Genomic DNA, 14,300 nt, shown 5'->3' with positions numbered 1-14,300 from the left:
CTGCAGGTGACATCTACTGCATTATCTGTACTCAGAGAGTGATCACTGTGTTATCTGTGGTGTTACATAGGACTGCGGGTGACATCTCCTACATTATCTGTACTCAGAGAGATATCACTGTGTTATCTGTGGTGTTACATAGGACTGCAGGTGACATCTAATACATTATATGTACTCAGAGAGTTATCACTGTGTTATCTGTGGTGTTACATAGGACTGCAGGTGACATCTACTACATTATCTGCACTCAGAGAGTTATCACTGTGTTATCTGTGGTGTTACATAGGACTGCAGGTGACATCTCCTACATTATCTGCACTCAGAGAGTTATCACTGTGTTATCTGTGGTGTTACATAGGACTGCAGGTGACATCTCCTACATTATCTGCACTCAGAGAGTTATCACTGTGTTATCTGTGGTGTTACATAGGACTGCAGGTGACATCTACTACATTATCTGTACTTAGAGAGTTATCACTGTGTTATTTGTGGTGTTACATAGGACTGCAGGTGACATCTACTACATTATCTGCACTCAGAGAGTTATCACTGTGTTATCTGTGGTGTTACATAGGACTGCAGGTGACATCTACTACATTATCTGCACGCAGAGAGTTATCACTGTGTTATCTGTGGTGTTACATAGGACTGCAGGTGACATCTACTACATTATCTGTACTCAGAGAGTTATCACTGTGTTATCTGTGGTGTTACATAGGACTGCAGGTGACATCTACTACATTATCTGTACTCAGGGAGTTATCATTGTGTTATCTGTGGTGTTACATAGGACTGCAGGTGACATCTACTACATTATCTGTACTCAGAGAGTTATCACTGTGTTATCTGTGGTGTTACATAGGACTGCAGGTGACATCTACTACATTATCTGCACTCAGAGAGTTATCACTGTGTTATCTGTGGTGTTACATAGGACTGCAGGTGACATCTACTACATTATCTGTACTCAGAGAGATATCACTGTGTTATCTGTGGTGTTACATAGGACTGCAGGTGACATCTACTACATTATCTGTACTCAGAGAGATATCACTGTGTTATCTGTGGTGTTACATAGGACTGCAGGTGACATCTACTACATTATCTGTTCTCAGAGAGTTATCACTGTGTTATCTGTGGTGTTACATAGGACTGCAGGTGACATCTACTACATTATCTGTACTCAGAGAGTGATCACTGTGTTATCTGTGGTGTTACATAGGACTGCAGGTGACATCTACTACATTATCTGTACTCAGAGAGTGATCACTGTGTTATCTGTGGTGTTACATAGGACTGCAGGTGACATCTACTACATTATCTGTTCTCAGAGAGATATCACTGTGTTATCTGTGGTGTTACATAGGACTGCAGGTGACATCTACTACATTATCTGTACTCAGAGAGTTATCACTGTGTTATCTGTGGTGTTACATAGGACTGCAGGTGACATCTACTACATTATCTGTACTCAGAGAGTGATCACTGTGTTATCTGTGGTGTTACATAGGACTGCAGGTGACATCTACTGCATTATCTGTACTCAGAGAGTTATCACTGTGTTGTCTGTGGTGTTACATAGGACTGCAGGTGACATCTACTACATTATCTGCACTCAGAGAGATATCACTGTGTTATCTGTGGTGTTACGTAGGACTGCAGGTGACATCTACTACATTATCTGTACTCAGAGAGTTATCACTGTGTCATCTGTGGTGTTACATAGGACTGCAGGTGACATCTACTACATTATCTGCACTCAGAGAGTTATCACTGTGTTATCTGTGGTGTTACATAGGACTGCAGGTGACATCTACTACATTATCTGCACTCAGAGAGTTATCACTGTGTTGTCTGTGGTGTTACATAGGACTGCAGGTGACATCTACTACATTATCTGTACTCAGAGAGTTATCACTGTGTTATCTGTGGTGTTACATAGGACTGCAGGTGACATCTACTACATTATCTGTACTCAGAGAGTTATCACTGTGTTATCTGTAGTGTTACATAGGACTGCAGGTGACATCTACTACATTATCTGTACTCAGAGAGTTATCACTGTGTTATCTGTGGTGTTACATAGGACTGCAGGTGACATCTACTACATTATCTGTACTCAGAGTTATCACTGTGTTATCTGTGGTGTTACATAGGACTGCAGGTGACATCTACTACATTATCTGTACTCAGAGTTATCACTGTGTTATCTGTGGTGTTACATAGGACTGTAGGTGACATCTACTACATTATCTGTACTCAGAGTTATCACTGTGTTATCTGTAGTGTTACATAGGACTGCAGGTGACATCTACTACATTATCTGTACTCAGAGAGTTATCACTGTGTTGTCTGTGGTGTTACATAGGACTGCAGGTGACATCTACTACATTATCTGTACTCAGAGAGTTATCACTGTGTTATCTGTGGTGTTACATAGGACTGCAGGTGACATCTACTACATTATCTGTACTCAGAGAGTTATCACTGTGTTATCTGTAGTGTTACATAGGACTGCAGGTGACATCTACTACATTATCTGTACTCAGAGAGTTATCACTGTGTTATCTGTGGTGTTACATAGGACTGCAGGTGACATCTACTACATTATCTGTACTCAGAGTTATCACTGTGTTATCTGTGGTGTTACATAGGACTGCAGGTGACATCTACTACATTATCTGTACTCAGAGTTATCACTGTGTTATCTGTGGTGTTACATAGGACTGTAGGTGACATCTACTACATTATCTGTACTCAGAGTTATCACTGTGTTATCTGTAGTGTTACATAGGACTGCAGGTGACATCTACTACATTATCTGTACTCAGAGAGTTATCACTGTGTTATCTGTGGTGTTACATAGGACTGCAGGTGACATCTACTACATTATCTGTTCTCAGAACGTTATCACTGTGTTATCTGTGGTGTTACATAGGACTGCAGGTGACATCTACTACATTATCTGTTCTCAGAGAGTGATCACTGTGTTATCTGTGGTGTTACATAGGACTGCAGGTGACATCTCCTACATTATCTGCACTCAGAGAGTGATCACTGTTATCTGTGGTGTTACATAGGACTGCAGGTGACATCTACTACATTATCTGTACTCAGAGAGTGATCACTGTGTTATCTGCTGTGTTACATAGGACTGCAGGTGACATCTACTACATTATCTGTACTCAGAGAGTGATCACTGTGTTATCTGTGGTGTTACATAGGACTGCAGGTGACATCTACTACATTATCTGCACTCAGAGAGTGATCACTGTTATCTGTGGTGTTACATAGGACTGCAGGTGACATCTACTACATTATCTGTTCTCAGAGAGTGATCACTGTGTTATCTGTGGTGTTACATAGGACTGCAGGTGACATCTACTACATTATCTGTACTCAGAGAGTGATCACTGTGTTATCTGTGGTGTTACATAGGACTGCAGGTGACATCTACTACATTATCTGCACTCAGAGAGTGATCACTGTTATCTGTGGTGTTACATAGGACTGCAGGTGACATCTACTACATTATCTGTTCTCAGAGAGTTATCACTGTGTTATCTGTGGTGTTACATAGGACTGCAGGTGACATCTACTACATTATCTGTACTCAGAGAGTTATCAGTGTTATGTGTGGTGTTACATAGGACTGCAGGTGACATCTACTCCATTATCTGTACTCAGAGAGTTATCACTGTGTTGTCTGTGGTGTTACATAGGACTGCAGGTGACATCTCCTACATTATCTGCACTCAGAGAGTTATCACTGTGTTATCTGTGGTGTTACATAGGACTGCAGGTGACATCTACTCCATTATCTGTACTCAGAGAGTTATCACTGTGTTGTCTGTGGTGTTACATAGGACTGCAGGTGACATCTCCTACATTATCTGCACTCAGAGAGTGATCACTGTGTTATCTGCTGTGTTACATAGGACTGCAGGTGACATCTACTACATTATCTGCACTCAGAGAGTGATCACTGTGTTATCTGCTGTGTTACATAGGACTGCAGGTGACATCTACTACATTATCTGTACTCAGAGAGTGATCACTGTATTATCTGTGGTGTTACATAGGACTGCAGGGGACATCTACTACATTATCTGTTCTCAGAGAGTGATCACTGTGTTATCTGTGGTGTTACATAGGACTGCAGGTGACATCTACTACATTATCTGTTCTCAGAGAGTTATCACTGTATTATCTGTGGTGTTACATAGGACTGCAGGGGACATCTACTACATTATCTGTTCTCAGAGAGTGATCACTGTGTTATCTGTGGTGTTACATAGGACTGCAGGGGACATCTACTACATTATCTGTACTCAGAGAGTGATCACTGTGTTATCTGTGGTGTTACATAGGACTGCAGGTGACATCTACTACATTATCTGTTCTCAGAGAGTTATCACTGTATTATCTGTGGTGTTACATAGGACTGCAGGGGACATCTACTACATTATCTGTTCTCAGAGAGTGATCACTGTGTTATCTGCTGTGTTACATAGGACTGCAGGTGACATCTACTACATTATCTGTACTCAGAGAGTGATCACTGTATTATCTGTGGTGTTACATAGGACTGCAGGGGACATCTACTACATTATCTGTTCTCAGAGAGTGATCACTGTGTTATCTGTGGTGTTACATAGGACTGCAGGGGACATCTACTACATTATCTGTACTCAGAGAGAGATCACTGTGTTATCTGTGGTGTTACATAGGACTGCAGGTGACATCTACTACATTATCTGCACTCAGAGAGTTATCACTGTGTTATCTGTGGTGTTACATAGGACTGCAGGTGACATCTACTCCATTATCTGTACTCAGAGAGTTATCACTGTGTTGTCTGTGGTGTTACATAGGACTGCAGGTGACATCTCCTACATTATCTGCACTCAGAGAGTGATCACTGTGTTATCTGCTGTGTTACATAGGACTGCAGGTGACATCTACTACATTATCTGCACTCAGAGAGTGATCACTGTGTTATCTGCTGTGTTACATAGGACTGCAGGTGACATCTACTACATTATCTGTACTCAGAGAGTGATCACTGTATTATCTGTGGTGTTACATAGGACTGCAGGGGACATCTACTACATTATCTGTTCTCAGAGAGTGATCACTGTGTTATCTGTGGTGTTACATAGGACTGCAGGTGACATCTACTACATTATCTGTTCTCAGAGAGTTATCACTGTGTTATCTGTGGTGTTACATAGGACTGCAGGTGACATCTACTACATTATCTGTTCTCAGAGAGTGATCACTGTGTTATCTGTGGTGTTACATAGGACTGCAGGTGACATCTACTACATTATCTGTTCTCAGAGAGTTATCACTGTGTTATCTGTGGTGTTACATAGGACTGCAGGTGACACCTACTACATTATCTGTACTCAGAGAGTTATCACTGTGTTATCTGTGGTGTTACATAGGACTGCAGGTGACATCTCCTACATTATCTGTACTCAGAGAGTTATCACTGTGTTATCTGTGGTGTTACATAGGACTGCAGGTGACATCTACTACATTATCTGTACTCAGAGAGTTATCACTGTGTTATCTGTAGTGTTACATAGGACTGCAGGTGACATCACTACATTATCTGTACTCAGAGAGTTATCACTGTGTTATCTGTGGTGTTACATAGGACTGCAGGTGACATCTACTACATTATCTGTACTCAGAGAGTTATCACTGTGTTGTCTGTGGTGTTACATAGGACTGCAGGTGACATCTACTACATTATCTGTACTCAGAGAGTTATCACTGTGTTGTCTGTGGTGTTACATAGGACTGCAGGTGACATCTACTACATTATCTGTACTCAGAGAGTTATCACTGTGTTATCTGTAGTGTTACATAGGACTGCAGGTGACATCACTACATTATCTGTACTCAGAGAGTTATCACTGTGTTATCTGTGGTGTTACATAGGACTGCAGGTGACATCTACTACATTATCTGTACTCAGAGAGTTATCACTGTGTTGTCTGTGGTGTTACATAGGACTGCAGGTGACATCTACTACATTATCTGTACTCAGAGAGTTATCACTGTGTTGTCTGTGGTGTTACATAGGACTGCAGGTGACATCTACTACATTATCTGTACTCAGAGAGTTATCACTGTGTTATCTGTGGTGTTACATAGGACTGCAGGTGACATCTACTACATTATCTGTACTCAGAGAGTGATCACTGTGTTATCTGTGGTGTTACATAGGACTGCAGGTGACATCTACTACATTATCTGCACTCAGAGAGTGATCACTGTTATCTGTGGTGTTACATAGGACTGCAGGTGACATCTACTACATTATCTGTACTCAGGGAGTTATCACTGTTATCTGTGGTGTTACATAGGACTGCAGGTGGCACCTACTACATTATCTGTACTCAGGGAGTTATCACTGTGTTATCTGTGGTGTTACATAGGACTGCAGGTGACATCTACTACATTATCTGTTCTCAGAGAGTTATCACTGTGTTGTCTGTGGTGTTACATAGGACTGCAGGTGACATCTCCTACATTATCTGCACTCAGAGAGTGATCACTGTGTTATCTGCTGTGTTACATAGGACTGCAGGTGACATCTACTACATTATCTGCACTCAGAGAGTGATCACTGTGTTATCTGCTGTGTTACATAGGACTGCAGGTGACATCTACTACATTATCTGTACTCAGAGAGTGATCACTGTATTATCTGTGGTGTTACATAGGACTGCAGGGGACATCTACTACATTATCTGTTCTCAGAGAGTGATCACTGTGTTATCTGTGGTGTTACATAGGACTGCAGGTGACATCTACTACATTATCTGTTCTCAGAGAGTTATCACTGTGTTATCTGTGGTGTTACATAGGACTGCAGGTGACATCTACTACATTATCTGTTCTCAGAGAGTGATCACTGTGTTATCTGTGGTGTTACATAGGACTGCACGTGACATCTACTACATTATCTGTACTCAGTGATCACTGTGTTATCTGTGGTGTTACATAGGACTGCAGGTGACCTCTACTACATTATCTGTACTCAGTGATCACTGTGTTATCTGTGGTGTTACATAGGACTGCAGGTGACATCTCCTACATTATCTGTACTCAGAGAGTTATCACTGTGTTATCTGTGGTGTTACATAGGACTGCAGGTGACCTCTACTACATTATCTGCACTCAGAGAGTGATCACTGTGTTATCTGTGGTGTTACATAGGACTGCAGCTGCCTATAACACAATGATGTACGTACAGGTGGGTGTCAGTCTGCTTGTATCATCTATTATGGGCACATGAGGAGTCTACAATGGCGTCCAGTCAGCACCACGACCTCCACCACCCTCAGGCTATGTGCACACGTAGGTTCGGGTCCCTGCGGGTTCTCTGCAGGGCAAAATCGCCGCGGTTCCGCGGTAAAAACCGCAAAGTGTGAACATGGCCTTAGGGTATGTGCACACGATGCAGATTTAGTGCAGATTTGATGCAGTTTCTGTGCAGTTTCTATACAGTACAATGTAAATCAATGTGAAAAAAAAGCTGTGCACACGGTGCAGAAAAATCTGCTGCAGAAACGCTGCAGATTTCAAAGAAGTGCACGTCGCTTCTTTTGTGCCGTTCTGCAGCGTTTCTACGCAGATTTTTCTGCACCGTGTGCACAGCTTTTTTTTCACATTGATTTACATTGTACTGTATAGAAACTGCATCAAATCCGCAGCACATTTCCTAGGTGTGCACACAGCCTCAGCCTTCAACAACAACCTCAAGGTCACGTGTCATCCTGGAGCCCGAGTCACAACCCGATTCCCGCCCAAACATTCCCACAATCCCCCGCGCAGGCTGTCAGTCTCCAGCTGACCCCTTATCTGGTCCCTAGTGTGATCACCATAGCAACTACAGCGCGTCTCACCCCCTCTTACCTCAGACGGGAGAACCGGAAGTGTACGCGTCTAATGCTGACCACCCGGAAACATGCTGTGTCTCTGGCGTCTTCAGTTCCACATAGGTGATTTTGTGACTGTAGTTTTCACTCTGTGATACAGTTCTGTGCAGATGGAGATGATTGTTGTGTCTGTCTCCACATCTTAGAGCGCAGTTAGTGGCCCCACAAGAGCACAGTCCAGGGCCCCACAAGAGCACAGTCCAGGGCCCCACAAGAGCACAGTCCAGGGCCCCACAAGAGCACAGTCCAGGGCCCCACAAGATCACAGTCAGTGGCCCCACAAGAGCACAGTCCAGGGCCCCACAAGAGCACAGTCCAGGGCCCCTCAAGATCACAGTCCAGGGCCCCACAAGATCACAGTCAGTGGCCCCACAAGAGCACAGTCCAGGGCCCCACAAGAGCACAGTCCGGGGCCCCTCAAGAGCACAGTCCAGGGCCCCACAAGAGCACAGTCCAGGGCCCCACAAGAGCACAGTCAGTGGCCCCACAAGAGCACAGTCCAGGGCCCCACAAGAGCACAGTCCAGGGCCCCACAAGAGCACAGTCAGTGGCCCCACAAGAGCACAGTCCAGGGCCCCACAAGAGCACAGTCCAGGGCCCCACAAGAGCACAGTCCAGGGCCCCTCAAGATCACAGTCAGTGGCCCCTCAAGATCACAGTCCAGGGCCCCTCAAGAGCACAGTCCAGGGCCTCTCAAGAGCACAGTCCAGGGCCCCTCAAGATCACAGTCAGTGGCCCCTCAAGATCACAGTCCAGGGCCCCTCAAGAGCACAGTCCAGGGCCTCTCAAGAGCACAGTCCAGGGCCCCTCAAGATCACAGTCAGTGGCCCCACAAGAGCACAGTCCAGGGCCCCACAAGATCACAGTCAGTGGCCCCACAAGAGCACAGTCCAGGGCCCCACAAGAGCACAGTCCGGGGCCCCTCAAGAGCACAGTCCAGGGCCCCACAAGAGCACAGTCCAGGGCCCCACAAGAGCACAGTCAGTGGCCCCACAAGAGCACAGTCCAGGGCCCCACAAGAGCACAGTCCAGGGCCCCACAAGAGCACAGTCCAGGGCCCCTCAAGATCACAGTCAGTGGCCCCTCAAGATCACAGTCCAGGGCCCCTCAAGAGCACAGTCCAGGGCCTCTCAAGAGCACAGTCCAGGGCCCCTCAAGATCACAGTCAGTGGCCCCTCAAGAGCACAGTCCAGGGCCCCACAAGATCACAGTCCAGGGCCCCACAAGAGCACAGTCCAGGGCCTCTCAAGAGCACAGTCCAGGGCCCCTCAAGATCACAGTCAGTGGCCCCTCAAGAGCACAGTCCAGGGCCCCACAAGATCACAGTCCAGGGCCCCACAAGAGCACAGTCCAGGGCCCCACAAGAGCACAGTCCAGGGCCCCACAAGAGCACAGTCCAGGGCCCCTCAAGATCACAGTCAGTGGCCCCTCAAGAGCACAGTCCAGGGCCCCACAAGATCACAGTCCAGGGCCCCACAAGAGCACAGTCCAGGGCCCCTCAAGATCACAGTCAGTGGCCCCTCAAGAGCACAGTCCAGGGCCCCAGAAGAGCACAGTCCAGGGCCCCACAAGAGCACAGTCAGTGGCCCCTCAAGAGCGGAGTCAGTGGCCCCACAAGAGCACAGTCCAGGGCCCCACAAGAGCACAGTCTGGGGCCCCTCAAGAGCACAGTCCAGGGCCCCACAAGATCACAGTCCAGGGCCCCACAAGAGCACAGTCCAGGGCCCCACAAGAGCACAGTCCGGGGCCCCACAAGAGCACAGTCTGGGGCCCCACAAGAGCACAGTCCGGGGCCCCACAAGAGCACAGTCCGGGGCCCCACAAGAGCACAGTCAGTGGCCCCTCAAGAGCACAGTCCGGGGCCCCACAAGAGCACAGTCCGGGGCCCCACAAGAGCACAGTCCAGGGCCCCACAAGAGCACAGTCCAGGGCCCCACAGGAGCACAGTCCAGGGCCCCACAAGAGCACAGTCCAGGGCCCCACAAGATCACAGTCCAGGGCCCCACAAGATCACAGTCCAGGGCCCCACAAGAGCACAGTCCGGGGCCCCACAAGAGCGCAGTTAGTGGCCCCACAAGAGCACAGTCCAGGGCCCCACAAGAGCACAGTCCAGGGCCCCACAAGAGCACAGTCCGGGGCCCCACAAGAGCACAGTCCGGGGCCCCACAAGAGCGCAGTTAGTGGCCCCACAAGAGCACAGTCCAGGGCCCCACAAGAGCACAGTCCAGGGCCCCACAAGAGCACAGTCCAGGGCCCCACAAGAGCACAGTCCGGGGCCCCACAAGAGCACAGTCCAGGGCCCCACAAGATCACAGTCCAGGGCCCCACAAGATCACAGTCCAGGGCCCCACAAGAGCACAGTCCAGGGCCCCACAAGAGCACAGTCCAGGGCCCCACAAGAGCACAGTCCAGGGCCCCACAAGAGCACCTGTCCAGGGCCCCACAAGAGCACAGTCCAGGGCCCCACAAGAGCACAGTCCGGGGCCCCACAAGAGCACAGTCCAGGGCCCCACAAGAGCACAGTCAGTGGCCCCTCAAGAGCACAGTCCGGGGCCCCACAAGAGCACAGTCCGGGGCCCCACAAGAGCACAGTCCGGGGCCCCACAAGAGCACAGTTCGGGGCCCCACAAGAGCACAGTCCGGGGCTCCACAAGAGCACAGTCCAGGGCCCCACAAGAGCACAGTCCAGGGCCCCACAAGAGCACAGTCCAGGGCCCCACAAGAGCACAGTCCAGGGCCCCACAAGAGCACAGTCCAGGGCCCCACAAGAGCACAGTCCAGGGCCCCACAAGAGCACAGTCCAGGGCCCCACAAGAACACAGTCCAGGGCCCCACAAGAGCACAGTCCAGGGCCCCACAAGAGCACAGTCAGTGGCCCCACAAGAGCACAGTCCAGGGCCCCACAAGAGCACAGTCCAGGGCCCCACAAGAGCAGTCAATGGCCCCTCAAGAGCACAGACCAGGGCCCCTCAAGAGCACAGTCAGTGGCCCCACAAGAGCACAGTCTGGGGCCCCACAAGAGCACAGTCTGGGGCCCCACAAGAGCACAGTCAGTGGCCCCACAAGAGCACAGTCCAGGGCCCCACAAGAGCACAGTCCAGGGCCCCACAAGAGCACAGTCCAGGGCCCCACAAGAGCACAGTCAGTGGCCCCACAAGAGCACAGTCTGGGGCCCCACAAGAGCACAGTCCAGGGCCCCTCAAGAGCGGAGTCAGTGGCCCCACAAGAGCACAGTCAGTGGCCCCACAAGAGCACAGTCAGTGGCCCCACAAGAGCACAGTCCAGGGCCCCTCAAGAGCGGAGTCAGTGGCCCCTCAAGAGCACAGTCCAGGGCCCCACAAGAGCACAGTCAGTGGCCCCACAAGAGCACAGTCCAGGGCCCCTCAAGAGCGGAGTCAGTGGCCCCTCAAGAGCACAGTCAGTGGCCCTTCGAGCACAGTCTGGGGCCCCTCAAGAGCACAGTCAGTGGCCCCTCAAGAGCACAGTCCAGGGCCCCACAAGAGCACAGTCCAGGGCCCCACAAGAGCACAGTCCAGGGCCCCACAAGAGCAGTCAATGGCCCCTCAAGAGCACAGTCCAGGGCCCCTCAAGAGCACAGTCAGTGGCCCCTCAAGAGCACAGTCAGTGGCCCCACAAGAGCACAGTCCAGGGCCCCTCAAGAGCACAGTCCAGGGCCCCACAAGAGCACAGTCAGTGGCCCCTCAAGAGCGGAGTCAGTGGCCCCACAAGAGCGCAGTCAGTGGCCCCTCAAGAGCACAGTCAGTGGCCCCACAAGAGCACAGTCAGTGGCCCCACAAGAGCACAGTCAGTGGCCCCACAAGAGCACAGTCCAGGGCCCCTCAAGAGCGGAGTCAGTGGCCCCTCAAGAGCACAGTCAGTGGCCCTTCGAGCACAGTCTGGGGCCCCTCAAGAGCACAGTCAGTGGCCCCTCAAGAGCACAGTCCAGGGCCCCACAAGAGCACAGTCAGTGGCCCCACAAGAGCACAGTCCAGGGTCCCTCAAGAGCACAGTCAGTGGCCCCTCAAGAGCACAGTCCAGGGTCCCTCAAGAGCGGAGTCAGTGGCCCCTCAAGAGCACAGTCAGTGGCCCTTCAAGCACAGTCTGGGGCACCTCAAGAGCACAGTCAGTGGCCCCTCAAGAGCACAGTCCAGGGCCCCACAAGAGCACAGTCAGTGGCCCCACAAGAGCACAGTCAGTGGCCCCTTGAGCACAGTCTGGGGCCCCACAAGAGCGCAGTCAGTGGCCCCTCAAGAGCGGAGTCAGTGGCCCCTCAAGAGCACAGTCCGTGGCCCCACAAGAGCACAGTCAGTGGCCCCTCAAGAGCACAGTCCGTGGCCCCACAAGAGCGCAGTCAGTGGCCCCTCAAGAGCACAGTCCGTGGCCCCACAAGAGCACAGTCAGTGGCCCCACAAGAGCACAGTCCAGGGCCCCTCAAGAGCGGAGTCAGTGGCCCCTCAAGAGCACAGTCCGTGGCCCCACAAGAGCACAGTCCGTGGCCCCACAAGAGCACAGTCAGTGGCCCCACAAGAGCACAGTCCAAGGCCCCTCAAGAGCGGAGTCAGTGGCCCCTCAAGAGCACAGTCAGTGGCCCCACAAGAGCACAGTCCAGGGCCCCTCAAGAGCGGAGTCAGTGGCCCCTCAAGAGCACAGTCAGTGGCCCCACAAGAGCACAGTCAGTGGCCCCACAAGAGCACAGTCCAGGGCCCCTCAAGAGTGGAGTCAGTGGCCCCTCAAGAGCACAGTCAGTGGCCCCACAAGAGCACAGTCCAGGGCCCCTCAAGAGCGGAGTCAGTGGCCCCTCAAGAGCACAGTCAGTGGCCCCACAAGAGCACAGTCAGTGGCCCCACAAGAGCACAGTCCAGGGCCCCTCAAGAGCGGAGTCAGTGGCCCCTCAAGAGCACAGTCAGTGGCCCCACAAGAGCACAGTCCAGGGCCCCTCAAGAGCGGAGTCAGTGGCCCCTCAAGAGCACAGCCAGTGGCCCTTCGAGCACAGTCTGGGGCCCCTCAAGAGCACAGTCACTGGCCCCTCAAGAGCACAGTCAGTGGCCCCACAAGAGCGCAGTCAGTGGCCCCTCGAGCACAGTCTGGGGCCCCTCAAGAGCGCAGTCAGTGGCCCCACAAGAGCACAGTCAGTGGCCCCACAAGAGCACAGTCAGTGGCCCCTCGAGCACAGTCTAGGGCCCCTCAAGAACGCAGTCAGTGGCCCCACAAGAGCGCAGTCAGTGGCCCCTCAAGAGCACAGTCAATGGCCCCTCAAGAGCACAGTCAGTGGCCCCACAAGAGCGCAGTCAGTGGCCCCTCAAGAGCGCAGTCAGTGGCCCCTCAAGAGCGCAGTCAGTGGCCCCTCAAGAGCGCAGTCAGTGGCCCCACAAGAGCGCAGTCAGTGGCCCCTCAAGAGCACAGTCAGTGGCCCCTCAAGAGCGCAGTCAGTGGCCCCTCAAGAGCACAGTCAGTGGCCCCACAAGAGCACAGTCCGGGGCCCCTCAAGAGCACAGTCTGGGGCCCCACAAGGGCGCAGTCAGTGGCCCCTCAAGAGCGCAGTCAGTGGCCCCACAAGAGCGCAGTCAGTGGCCCCACAAAAGCACAGTCCGGGGCCCCTCAAGAGCACAGTCTGGGGCCCCACAAGAGCAGTCAATGGCCCCTCAAGAGCGCAGTCCAGGGCCCCACAAGAACACAGTCCAGGGCCCCACAAGAGCACAGTCTGGGGCCCCACAAGAGCGCAGTCCGGGGCCCCTCAAGAGCACAGTCCGGGGCCCCTCAAGAGCGCAGTCCAGGGCCCCACAAGAGCGGAGTCAGTGGCCCCTCAAGAGCATAGTCCAGGGCCCCTCAAGATCGCAGTAAGTGGCCCCACAAGATCGCAGTCAATGGCCACTCAAGAGCGCAGTCAGTGGCCCCACAAGAGCAGTCAGTGGCCCCACAAGAGCAGTCAGTGGCCCCACAAGAGCATAGTCCGGGGCCCCACAAGAGCGCAGTCAGTGGCTCCTCAAGAGCAGTCAGTGGCCCCACAAGAGCAGTCAGTGGCCCCACAAGAGCAGTCAGTGGCTCCTCAAGAGCGGTCAGTGGCCCCACAAGAGCAGTGTCAATGGCCCCACAAGAGCAGTCAGTGGCTCCTCAAGCACAGTCGGTGGTCCCACAAGAGCACAGTACGGGGCCCCACAAGAGCAGTCAGTGGCCCCACAAGAGCGCAGTCAGTGGCCCCTCAAGAGCACAGTCCAGGGCCACTCAAGAGCGCAGTCAGTGGCCCCTCGAGCACAGTCGGGGGCCCCACAAGAGCAGTCAGTGGCCCCACAAGAGACCAGTCAGTGGCCCCTCAAGAGCATAGTCCGGGGCCCCTCAAGAGAG

General features: G+C 51.6%; 1 protein-coding gene across 3 annotated transcripts in view; it reads right to left on the bottom strand.

Annotated features, from left to right (window-relative positions):
• ANTKMT (adenine nucleotide translocase lysine methyltransferase) overlaps window positions 1-14,300 on the bottom strand; it is a 681,321-nt gene that overhangs the window by 12,387 nt on the left and 654,634 nt on the right. The window contains exon 1 of one of the 3 annotated variants that reach the window (XM_069734789.1): window positions 7,936-8,002. The exons of the other annotated variants lie outside the window; for them this stretch is intronic. The gene's annotated coding sequence lies outside the window, so the exon portion shown is untranslated. Of the gene's footprint in view, window positions 1-7,935; window positions 8,003-14,300 lie in introns of those variants that run through there. 3 annotated transcript variants of the gene reach the window in all.

The sequence above is a fragment of the Ranitomeya imitator genome, chromosome 7 (assembly GCF_032444005.1).
Source record: "Ranitomeya imitator isolate aRanImi1 chromosome 7, aRanImi1.pri, whole genome shotgun sequence".
Lineage (NCBI taxonomy): Eukaryota > Metazoa > Chordata > Amphibia > Anura > Dendrobatidae > Ranitomeya > Ranitomeya imitator.
This window is presented reverse-complemented; position numbering and strand designations above follow the sequence as displayed.